The sequence below is a fragment of the Schistocerca piceifrons genome, unplaced genomic scaffold (genome assembly GCF_021461385.2).
Source record: "Schistocerca piceifrons isolate TAMUIC-IGC-003096 unplaced genomic scaffold, iqSchPice1.1 HiC_scaffold_1172, whole genome shotgun sequence".
In the NCBI taxonomy this organism is placed as follows: Eukaryota; Metazoa; Arthropoda; class Insecta; order Orthoptera; family Acrididae; genus Schistocerca; species Schistocerca piceifrons.
Genome location: NW_025726986.1, coordinates 52,501 through 62,500, shown reverse-complemented (window position 1 = coordinate 62,500; position 10,000 = coordinate 52,501).

The window sequence follows — 10,000 nt, the reverse complement described above, 5'->3', positions numbered from 1 at the left end:
TGTGCCTTAACCTAACCCACGTTGTGCCTTAACCTAACCCACGTTGTGCCTTAACCTAACCCACGTTGTGCCTTAACCTAACCCACGTTGTGCCTTAACCTAACCCACGTTGTGCCTTAACCTAACCCACGTTGTGCCTTAACCTAACCCACGTTGTGCCTTAACCTAACCCACGTTGTCCCCTAACGTAACCCACGTTGTCCCCTAACGTAACCCATGTTGTCGCCTAAACCTGCTCTGTAATTGTTATACGACTCGTTCAATTAGTGTAGTGTTGCCCACCCGCAACCCTCGCAATATAGTTCGCTACTCGCACTGCCCGCTCCCCTGTGTATCGCTTCATGTTAAACACCTTGCAAGTCTTGCTGACTTTCCACATGCTCCTGCTGTACACTGTAATGTGGATGGCAGCAGGACGTACATGCCGCCCCTCCCCACGTCCCCACCTTGCCCCCCTGCCTTCGCAAGCTGGTTGGTGAGAAGTTTGCATGTTCAATGCCCTTCGCATGCGACGTACTCAGGCTACGTTGTGGTGCGGCCTGTGTCAACCGTCCGCTAATGTCGTACGCGTAAACCACAATCTGTACTGCACATTCGTCCTTATGTACCGAATGATACATCGTGGCACATGTGTGACCGTACAACGACTGCGCCCAAAAACGGCGGACCATACAGTGCAAATATTGTGCACGCAGCTACGTGTCGTCTCCCTATGAGAGCTGGATTGCAGTGTGGTACGCCATAGAGACGTGTGGGAGGAACGGACGCCGTGGATGGCGATCAGCATGAGCTGTCTGTTGATGTATTCGGACCTAGTCGTCTCTCCTCACACACCGTGATGGCATGGTGCACCGCGTTCCATATCTGCGACATGCTACAGAGGCCGGTTGACAGTCGTTCGAGCAATGGACATCGCATACGTACGGGGGCCACCTTCCACGTATTGTCTAGGCGTGCACATTTTGTTGCGTGTATGTGGGCAGACGTAGTGTGGCGTGACACCTGACACAGGCATGCAATAATCGTTGAAGTTGCAAATGGCGATGGACGCCTGCGTTTTCTGGTGAAGTTACGCAAATGAACAAATGGTAACCTGTTGTGGTGCGGTTGTTCTCGCTAGGGGTGAATCGGTGATGGCGACGATAGGTTGAGGTACGAACCGGTTGTTCCAGCGATACCCACCATGCCGACGAAACTGAACGGCATCTGGGTGTGAAGCGATACGCGGCGGTGGCTGGGTGGGACCGTCCCCGGCCGGTGAGGGGGCGCCTCCCGGCGTGCTGGCCGCGCGGTGCGTGGGCGCACGCGCTACAGCCGGCTGGTGGGGGCGGCCAGTGGCAGGCGCGCCGGCCGACGGACGCGGCAGGCGTCGCAGCTGCGCGCCGGCGCACCCTGCGCGCGGCGCCGTGCGGCCAAAGTAGGTCCTCGCGGGCCCGGTGCGAAGCGCGGTGGACATCTTCAGTGTGCTGGTCCGATTGAGGACTGTGTGCGTTGAGGATGCGCCGCCGCCCGGCGCTCGGCGCCGCGACGCCGTCTGCTGCTCGGTCGCCCCAGCGGTTCTCGCTGGTGGTTTGTATCGCAGCTGTGCGGATGTGTTGGCGCGTGCGCTGTGCTGGGAGAGTTCGCTTCGGCACCCAAGTGGGGCTTTTGTCCTTCTGTGGCGCTGGCGTTGGAGCTGCCGGTCACCGTAGGTGGCGCGTGTTGTCTCCCGCCGGCAATGCCACGACAGCACGCTCCCGGGCCTCTGTCGGCAGCGGCAAGCTCAGTTGGGAGCACGGGTGGTCGCACCGAAAGCGTCTACTCGCCTAACTCCGGGCGATTGCGCCTCTCTCGAACCCGACCAAGTACTTGGGACGGCGCTGCGCGCCGCCGGGACCTGAGAGGGTTTCGAGGTGTATTGTGCAGGGGAGCTCAGCCTCCTCCTGTTTGCAGAATGATTGAGCGGACGCTTGCGTGTTCGCGCGGGCCCCCGGGACACACTCCCGGGCGGCCGGCTGCTCAGCTCTAGTTGACGCAGCTCCCTGGTTGATCCTGCCAGTAGTCATATGCTTGTCTCAAAGATTAAGCCATGCATGTCTCAGTACAAGCCGCATTAAGGTGAAACCGCGAATGGCTCATTAAATCAGTTATGGTTCCTTAGATCGTACCCACGTTACTTGGATAACTGTGGTAATTCTAGAGCTAATACATGCAAACAGAGTCCCGAGTCTGGCGTGAGGTCAGTCGCTTGACGGCGCGTTTCGGCGCGGGCCCGCCCGTTGCCGGCGCGCCGTAAGGCACGGAGGCTCGCACTGGGGCGTATCGCTTTCCAGTCGGGCGTGCCGCGGCAGTCCTCACTCGGGGAAGTGAAGCGTCTCTTACAGCCTCTCCTTCCCAAGTAGCTCTTTCCGCCTTCCCGTGGTGCCAGACGTCAAGCTCGGCATTCTGCCTTGCGTCAAAAGGGAGAGCTGCGACCCAACCCGATGCGAAAGCGAAGGGTGCGTGGCACAGGGGGAGCTGTGTCGAGGGACCGAACACCAGTCCCTTTCTGTTCGCAGGGCACAGACCAGCAGGTGCTCTGCATGCCGGCGACCTCGTTCGTCGGCGCGGGATCGCGGCGCGAGTCGGCAAGGGTGCTTCGCCGCGCCCCTGGGTAACCGGGGCGTGTTCTGCCAAACCCAGGAGGTGGTGACATCGCCTGGGCTAGGTTAGATGGGCCCAGACCGCCGAACGACTGGGGGACCGACCCACCACCTGAGTAGGAGTGGGTCCTTGGCCTTCAGGTGGAAACTCGGGCTAGTAGGCGGCGAAGGGCGAGGGGTGCATCCGCCTCTCCGGAGTGCGGGGTGCACTTGCCGAGGAGCGTCGAGTGAAATCGTCGACGACGAGGCCTTCGACGGGGACCAGTGCGCTGGCAACGGCGCGCTGAACCCTGCAGCTCAGGAGTGCCCTTGACCTAGGGGCGAGGTCGGTGGGCGAGCTGCAACAGTCCCCCCCCATGCCAGAGGAGCCGGTCCGGGGCAAGAGACGGGCTCCCAACTTTTTTCACTCGTCAATAAATCATGGCTGACCAAGAGACGAGTGAGTCGAGTGTTATTTCGAGGTGTTCGACACTTACTGTTCCCACCCCTGAAGAGGGCCTGGGGCAGAACGCAGAGAACGTGACAGAATGGCATACTAAGATAAATCAATTGTTGGACACTAGTATCAAAAACGGTAAAATTAGTAACACAGCAGTACTCTCAATTAAGAAGGAGCTCGCCGCCTGGGCTATCGCTAGCGCGAAGCTCGAGGGACGACTCGAGGAATTGGAAAAGGAAAATGAACGACTACGGAAACAGCCCACCAAAACGTGGGCAGGAGTGGTCGCACAAGCGGCCACCAAAGCACAATCCACAAAAGAGACAATTGAAAAGGTATCCAAAAAGCCTGACACGGCTGTCTTCTTAAGACCCCTGCCAGGCCAGGATATCAAAAAAGTACAGGAATTATTTACAACTACCATAAATCCTGCAGCAGACAAAATAAAAATAAACAAGGTAAAGGCAACAAAAAACGTTGTTATAGTAGATGTTGCGACTGAAGAGGACAGGGACAAAATATTAAAACATGAAAAACTCAAAAAGGTTGTCAAGTGTGAACCGCCCAAAAAGCGGAATCCCTTAGTAATCCTATACGACGTACCCACTGCAATAAATGAAAACGACATCTATGAGACAATAAATCAACAAAATTTTGAGAACATGAGTCTGGACGATTTCAAAAAAGAGTTCAAATTACGATTTAGAACTGGACCCAGAGAGCGCGATGTTGTACACCATGTAGCTGAAGTTTCGGGGAATATGTGGCGTAAGCTCACTACTATGGGCAGAATCTACATGGGGTTCCACTCGATAAACGTTAGGGACTACCTTGTAGTTCCCCGGTGTCATAATTGTGGAGACCTCGATCATGTTCACAAACACTGTGAGCGAAAGCCGGCTTGCTCCAGGTGTGGTGCAGAAGATCACACCAGGAAAACGTGTGGCAAAACAGGGATATGTATCCCTTGTACAAGACGAGGAAAAAAGAACTGTAATGCCACGGGAAGAAATTGCCCCACATATAGGTTATTAGAACAGAGACTTATCTCGAGAACTGATTATGGCTGAGTCCATATCAGGCGGCAGGAAGCCTAAGAGGAAGTCTCCGAGTAAAAGGGCGAGGGATGCACTAAGGGCCAGCAGATTTAGGGAGTTCTTACAAGGAGTTACCAATATCCGAATCATGAAAGTAGACACGAAAGATGCTGGTGTACAAACGGACCCCTGTGGTTACATTGGTGCTTCCTCTCCCCCAAGACGGGGACTAGGGTCGCTTAAAGAGCTAGAACGACCAAAAGGGCATCCTGTGGCAAAACCACAGACGAACGTACCAGAGAAACAAGACATACAAGTCAATGTAATAGACAGTACATTTTCCTCTACCAACTCTGGTATACAAAAAGGTTTGGGCGTAGATCCCAAAAGGGTATACCCCAACCTAGAACACGCACTACAATTAGCACGCCTGGAGGAGCCGGCGGTCCTCACCACAGCCCTGAGGCATGTGGTACGTGTCGGTCATGAATACGGCAGAGACGTCACCTTCTCGGTGATGGAGGCTGTCGACAGAATACAGCTGAAGACAATGAATCTCCCCACCGACTTTGGAGCCCTGCGTGACCTGATCAAAAAAGTATTTGACAGACGAAATGAGAAATTTGATCTAGATGAACTCTACAGTCAATCTGTCATAACAAATGGAAGAATAGCCCACGACTGGAATAGGAACTGGCCCGAATCACATATAAGAACATATTATGCACGAGACCCATTTAAACGTAGGACAGATTAACTCACATAACAGCAAATTAGTCATGCAGGAACTCCGCAGAGTCGTGGAGGAGAGGAGTCTGGATGTGCTCTGTTTGCAGGAACCATACTCCCTGGCTGGGCGAATCCCATTTGCGGCAGCAAGTTGGCAGGTCATTCACAGTGGAGCAGAACCCAGAGCAGCTATAATGATCATCAACAAAGCGCTAAGAGCCACAGTTCTCTCCCAGTTTTCCGACGATCACTGCAACGTCGTGGAACTACAAACACCAGCTGGAGTACTATACATCATAAACATGTACTTCCAGTACGGCCGGACAATAGATGAATTCCTTGACAAGCTTACACAAGTAACCACGGCGTTGCGGGGACGTCGATGTGTTATTACAGCAGACATAAATGCCAAGTCCCCCCTGTGGTTCAGCGGCACACGAGATGACCGAGGAGAAAAGGCTGAAGAGACCATCATGGCGCTACAGCTAATGGTCGCCAATAAGCAAGGAAACCCGCCCACCTACGCAGGAGGTGGGGGCGAGGGCACCAACATTGACGTTACATTGGTCACGCCCAATCTCGCCACCAAAGTAACAAACTGGATGGTCTGGGACCAGGTAACAACCAGTGACCACAATCTTATCACATTCTCATTGGGAGACGAAGAATGCCGCTGGGACATGGGGTGGGAGACACAGCTAAACTACAACAGAGCTGACTGGGATCGCCTGGCAAGGGAGTGTGAAATACCGACATTGCCCGACGGTGACGAAAATGTCGAGGGATACGCAGAGGAGCTGGTGAAAGCAGTCGTAAGGGCGGTAAAGGCCGCTGTACCAACCAGGAGGAGAGCCGTAGCGGCCTCTCCGTCACCATGGTCAACCGAGCTGGGACAGATGCGCCAGTCTGTCAGGAGGGCCAGGAGGTACTACCAGCGAAGTGTCGTCTGGGAAGAAAAGCAACGTTGGCTGCTGAGATATAGAGAGGCCAAGGAGCACTTCCAGCAAGAGCTCAAAGCCGTGAGGCTACAGAGCTGGGAAAAGTATGTACAAACGCAACTAGCTACAGACCCATGGGGTGTACCATATAAGTTGGTGCGGGAAAAGATCAGGTCACCCATGGTGTTGTCCACCGTCAGGGATCAGGGCAGGATGACGGAAACCTGGCAGGAGACTGCTGAGGTCCTCCTCCGTGTCCTGCTGCCTGACGATGGCGAAAATGAGGACTCTGAGGCACAGCAGCAGATTCGGAGACAAGATCTAGAGGAATACCGAAACAACAATATGGTATATCCCTTCTCCGAGGAAGAAGTAGCTACACAAATAAAAGCCCTTAAAAGAGGCAAGGCTCCAGGCCCAGACGGCATCACCGCGGAGGTGGTGCAATTCCTGGCTCCCCAATTGGTGGCACCTCTCACAAAGTTGTACAACGAGTGTCTGCGGCTCGGGAAATTCCCCCAAATATGGAAAAGGGCTACAGTTGTAATAATCAAGAAAAGTCGAGACAAAGATCCACGAGAACCCAAATCCTACAGGCCCATATGTCTATTAGACACACTGGGGAAACTTTTTGAGAGGTTGCTGGCAGACAGACTGGCAGCACATCGAGTGTTGTGCGGGATGAGTAACAGACAATTCGGTTTCAGGACAGGGAGATCGGCGTCTGACGCCATCGCCCTGGCTGCTGAGGTCTGCGCCTCTACCCCGCACAAATACGTGGTCGGCATCATGGTGGATATCAGTGGCGCCTTTGACAGCCTGTGGTGGCCCTCGCTCTTCTCTCGATTGCGAGAGAAGGAGTGCCCTGCGTCGCTATATGGCTGTCTCAGGAGCTATTGTGAGAATAGGGAGGTCTGGCTATCGTCCCCTAGCGGAAGAGTAAGCAAAAAGATCACCAAGGGGTGTCCACAGGGGTCAGTCCTGGGGCCACTCTTTTGGGATGTTAATATGGAACCTCTTTTGGACAACCTTCAGAACAGCGACGATGTGCTAGAGGGCATAGCCTATGCGGACGACCTCCTCCTGCTGGTTGGTGGCCGTAGCCGCGAAGACTTAGAGCCGAAAATTGAAAGGGCTATAACAATCCTAAGTACATGGTGCCACCTGTCCAAAATGAAGATTTCTCCAACAAAATCTACATATCTACTCTTAAAAGGACAACTAGTTAGAAATCCAACTGTGAGGATAGACGGCTCACCAGTTCTTCGACGCCATGAAGCGCGATACCTGGGCGTAGTCGTCGATGAGAGGTGGACATATACATCACACATAGATACCGTTACACAAAAATCCTTGGAAACATTAAATCATCTCATTGCAATTGGACACAAGCGATTTCACCTACCACCAGAACTAATCAAATTATATCATAATAGCATATTGACTTCAATTGTAGGATATGGATCAGGAATCTGGGCCCACAGACTCACGAGGGTTATGCCTGCCATGGCTGTGAGAAGAGTGCAGCGGAGCATGTTACTAAGATCAGTGGGAGCATACAGAACTACACCTGGAGGAGCCCTAACAGTACTGATGGGGCTCTGCCCGCTCGACATTAAAATCCGGGAGCAGGCAGCATGGTACTGGATAAAAAAGGGAAACAGGGACAAAGTAGTTGAATTGATGGGGATATACGTGGGGAACAAAATTGAAATCAAACGAAGGGGGGAAGAACTTTGGCAAGAACAATGGGATAAAGAGGAAACCGGTCGGCGAACACATGAACTGCTGCCCAATATTAGGGAAAGGTTACAACTAAAGCACTTCACACCATCACGAGGACTGCTGCACTTCCTCACAGGTCATGGACCCTACCCGGCATATCTATGCCGGTTTGGGAAACAGGCGACACCAGCGTGTGACTGTGGGGCCACACCAGGCACCCCGGAACACGTGGTGTATGAGTGCCACCTCTTCGACGATGTAGCCGCGCAACTTCGTCAGCAATTACCAAATCACGACACGTATCACCTGCTCAGGCATGAGGACCACTTTACAATCTTGAATAAATTATCTAACGAAATATCACTCAAAGTGATAAGGGACTATTTAAGGAACAACAATTAAGACCTAACTATTCCCAAATTAGACTCTGCGCATTCTAACCTGTTCCGCCGAGGCGAGGACCTGGCCAGCCGCTTTACGGCTGGAATCCGCCATGCCTGGGATTAGGAGGTAGGGTGCGCCCAACTACCGATTGAGACACTCACCAACTTCGACACTAGGTTAAGATAGAGTAGACGTAGGATAAGCTAGGATAGAAACCATTAGTATAGTACTGCAGCGTATTGAAACTCCGGCCAGCCTGGTGCCAGGGGCACGTTCACCGGGATTAGCTCGGTGAACAAGGCCAACAATGTAGGTTTATACTATTCTGGCACAAATGTAAACGCTGCAGGTAGAAGTAGCTTAGCATAAGTAGAATATAACAATGTAGGAAAATAGACAGAAGTGCCCATAGTGTGAGCAACAGAAAAGTAACAAATTGTGTTAGCTGTAGTACTAATATAAAATACAAATGTATCAAATAGGACCCACTAATTGTATAAGGTGGTGGGTTGTTTGTATGATATAAGAATATTGAGAATAAAGATTTTTTTTTTTTTTTTTAAAAAAAAAAAAAAAAAAAAAAAAAAAAAAAAAAAAAAAAAAAAACAGAGTCCCGACCAGAGATGGAAGGGACGCTTTTATTAGATCAAAACCAATCGGTCGGCTCGTCCGGTCCGTTTGCCTTGGTGACTCTGAATAACTTTGGGCTGATCGCACGGTCCTCGTACCGGCGACGCATCTTTCAAATGTCTGCCTTATCAACTGTCGATGGTAGGTTCTGCGCCTACCATGGTTGTAACGGGTAACGGGGAATCAGGGTTCGATTCCGGAGAGGGAGCCTGAGAAACGGCTACCACATCCAAGGAAGGCAGCAGGCGCGCAAATTACCCACTCCCGGCACGGGGAGGTAGTGACGAAAAATAACGATACGGGACTCATCCGAGGCCCCGTAATCGGAATGAGTACACTTTAAATCCTTTAACGAGTATCTATTGGAGGGCAAGTCTGGTGCCAGCAGCCGCGGTAATTCCAGCTCCAATAGCGTATATTAAAGTTGTTGCGGTTAAAAAGCTCGTAGTTGGATTTGTGTCCCACGCTGTTGGTTCACCGCCCGTCGGTGTTTAACTGGCATGTATCGTGGGACGTCCTGCCGGTGGGGCGAGCCGAAGGCGTGCGACCGCCTCGTGCGTGCTCGTGCGTCCCGAGGCGGACCCCGTTGAAATCCTACCAGGGTGCTCTTTATTGAGTGTCTCGGTGGGCCGGCACGTTTACTTTGAACAAATTAGAGTGCTTAAAGCAGGCAAGCCCGCCTGAATACTGTGTGCATGGAATAATGGAATAGGACCTCGGTTCTATTTTGTTGGTTTTCGGAACCCGAGGTAATGATTAATAGGGACAGGCGGGGGCATTCGTATTGCGACGTTAGAGGTGAAATTCTTGGATCGTCGCAAGACGAACAGAAGCGAAAGCATTTGCCAAGTATGTTTTCATTAATCAAGAACGAAAGTTAGAGGTTCGAAGGCGATCAGATACCGCCCTAGTTCTAACCATAAACGATGCCAGCCAGCGATCCGCCGCAGTTCCTCCGATGACTCGGCGGGCAGCCTCCGGGAAACCAAAGCTTTTGGGTTCCGGGGGAAGTATGGTTGCAAAGCTGAAACTTAAAGGAATTGACGGAAGGGCACCACCAGGAGTGGAGCCTGCGGCTTAATTTGACTCAACACGGGAAACCTCACCAGGCCCGGACACCGGAAGGATTGACAGATTGATAGCTCTTTCTTGATTCGGTGGGTGGTGGTGCATGGCCGTTCTTAGTTGGTGGAGCGATTTGTCTGGTTAATTCCGATAACGAACGAGACTCTAGCCTGCTAACTAGTCGCGTGACATCCTTCGTGCTGTCAGCGATTACTTTTCTTCTTAGAGGGACAGGCGGCTTCTAGCCGCACGAGATTGAGCAATAACAGGTCTGTGATGCCCTTAGATGTTCTGGGCCGCACGCGCGCTACACTGAAGGAATCAGCGTGTCTTCCTAGGCCGAAAGGTCGGGGTAACCCGCTGAACCTCCTTCGTGCTAGGGATTGGGGCTTGCAATTGTTCCCCATGAACGAGGAATTCCCAGTAAGCGCG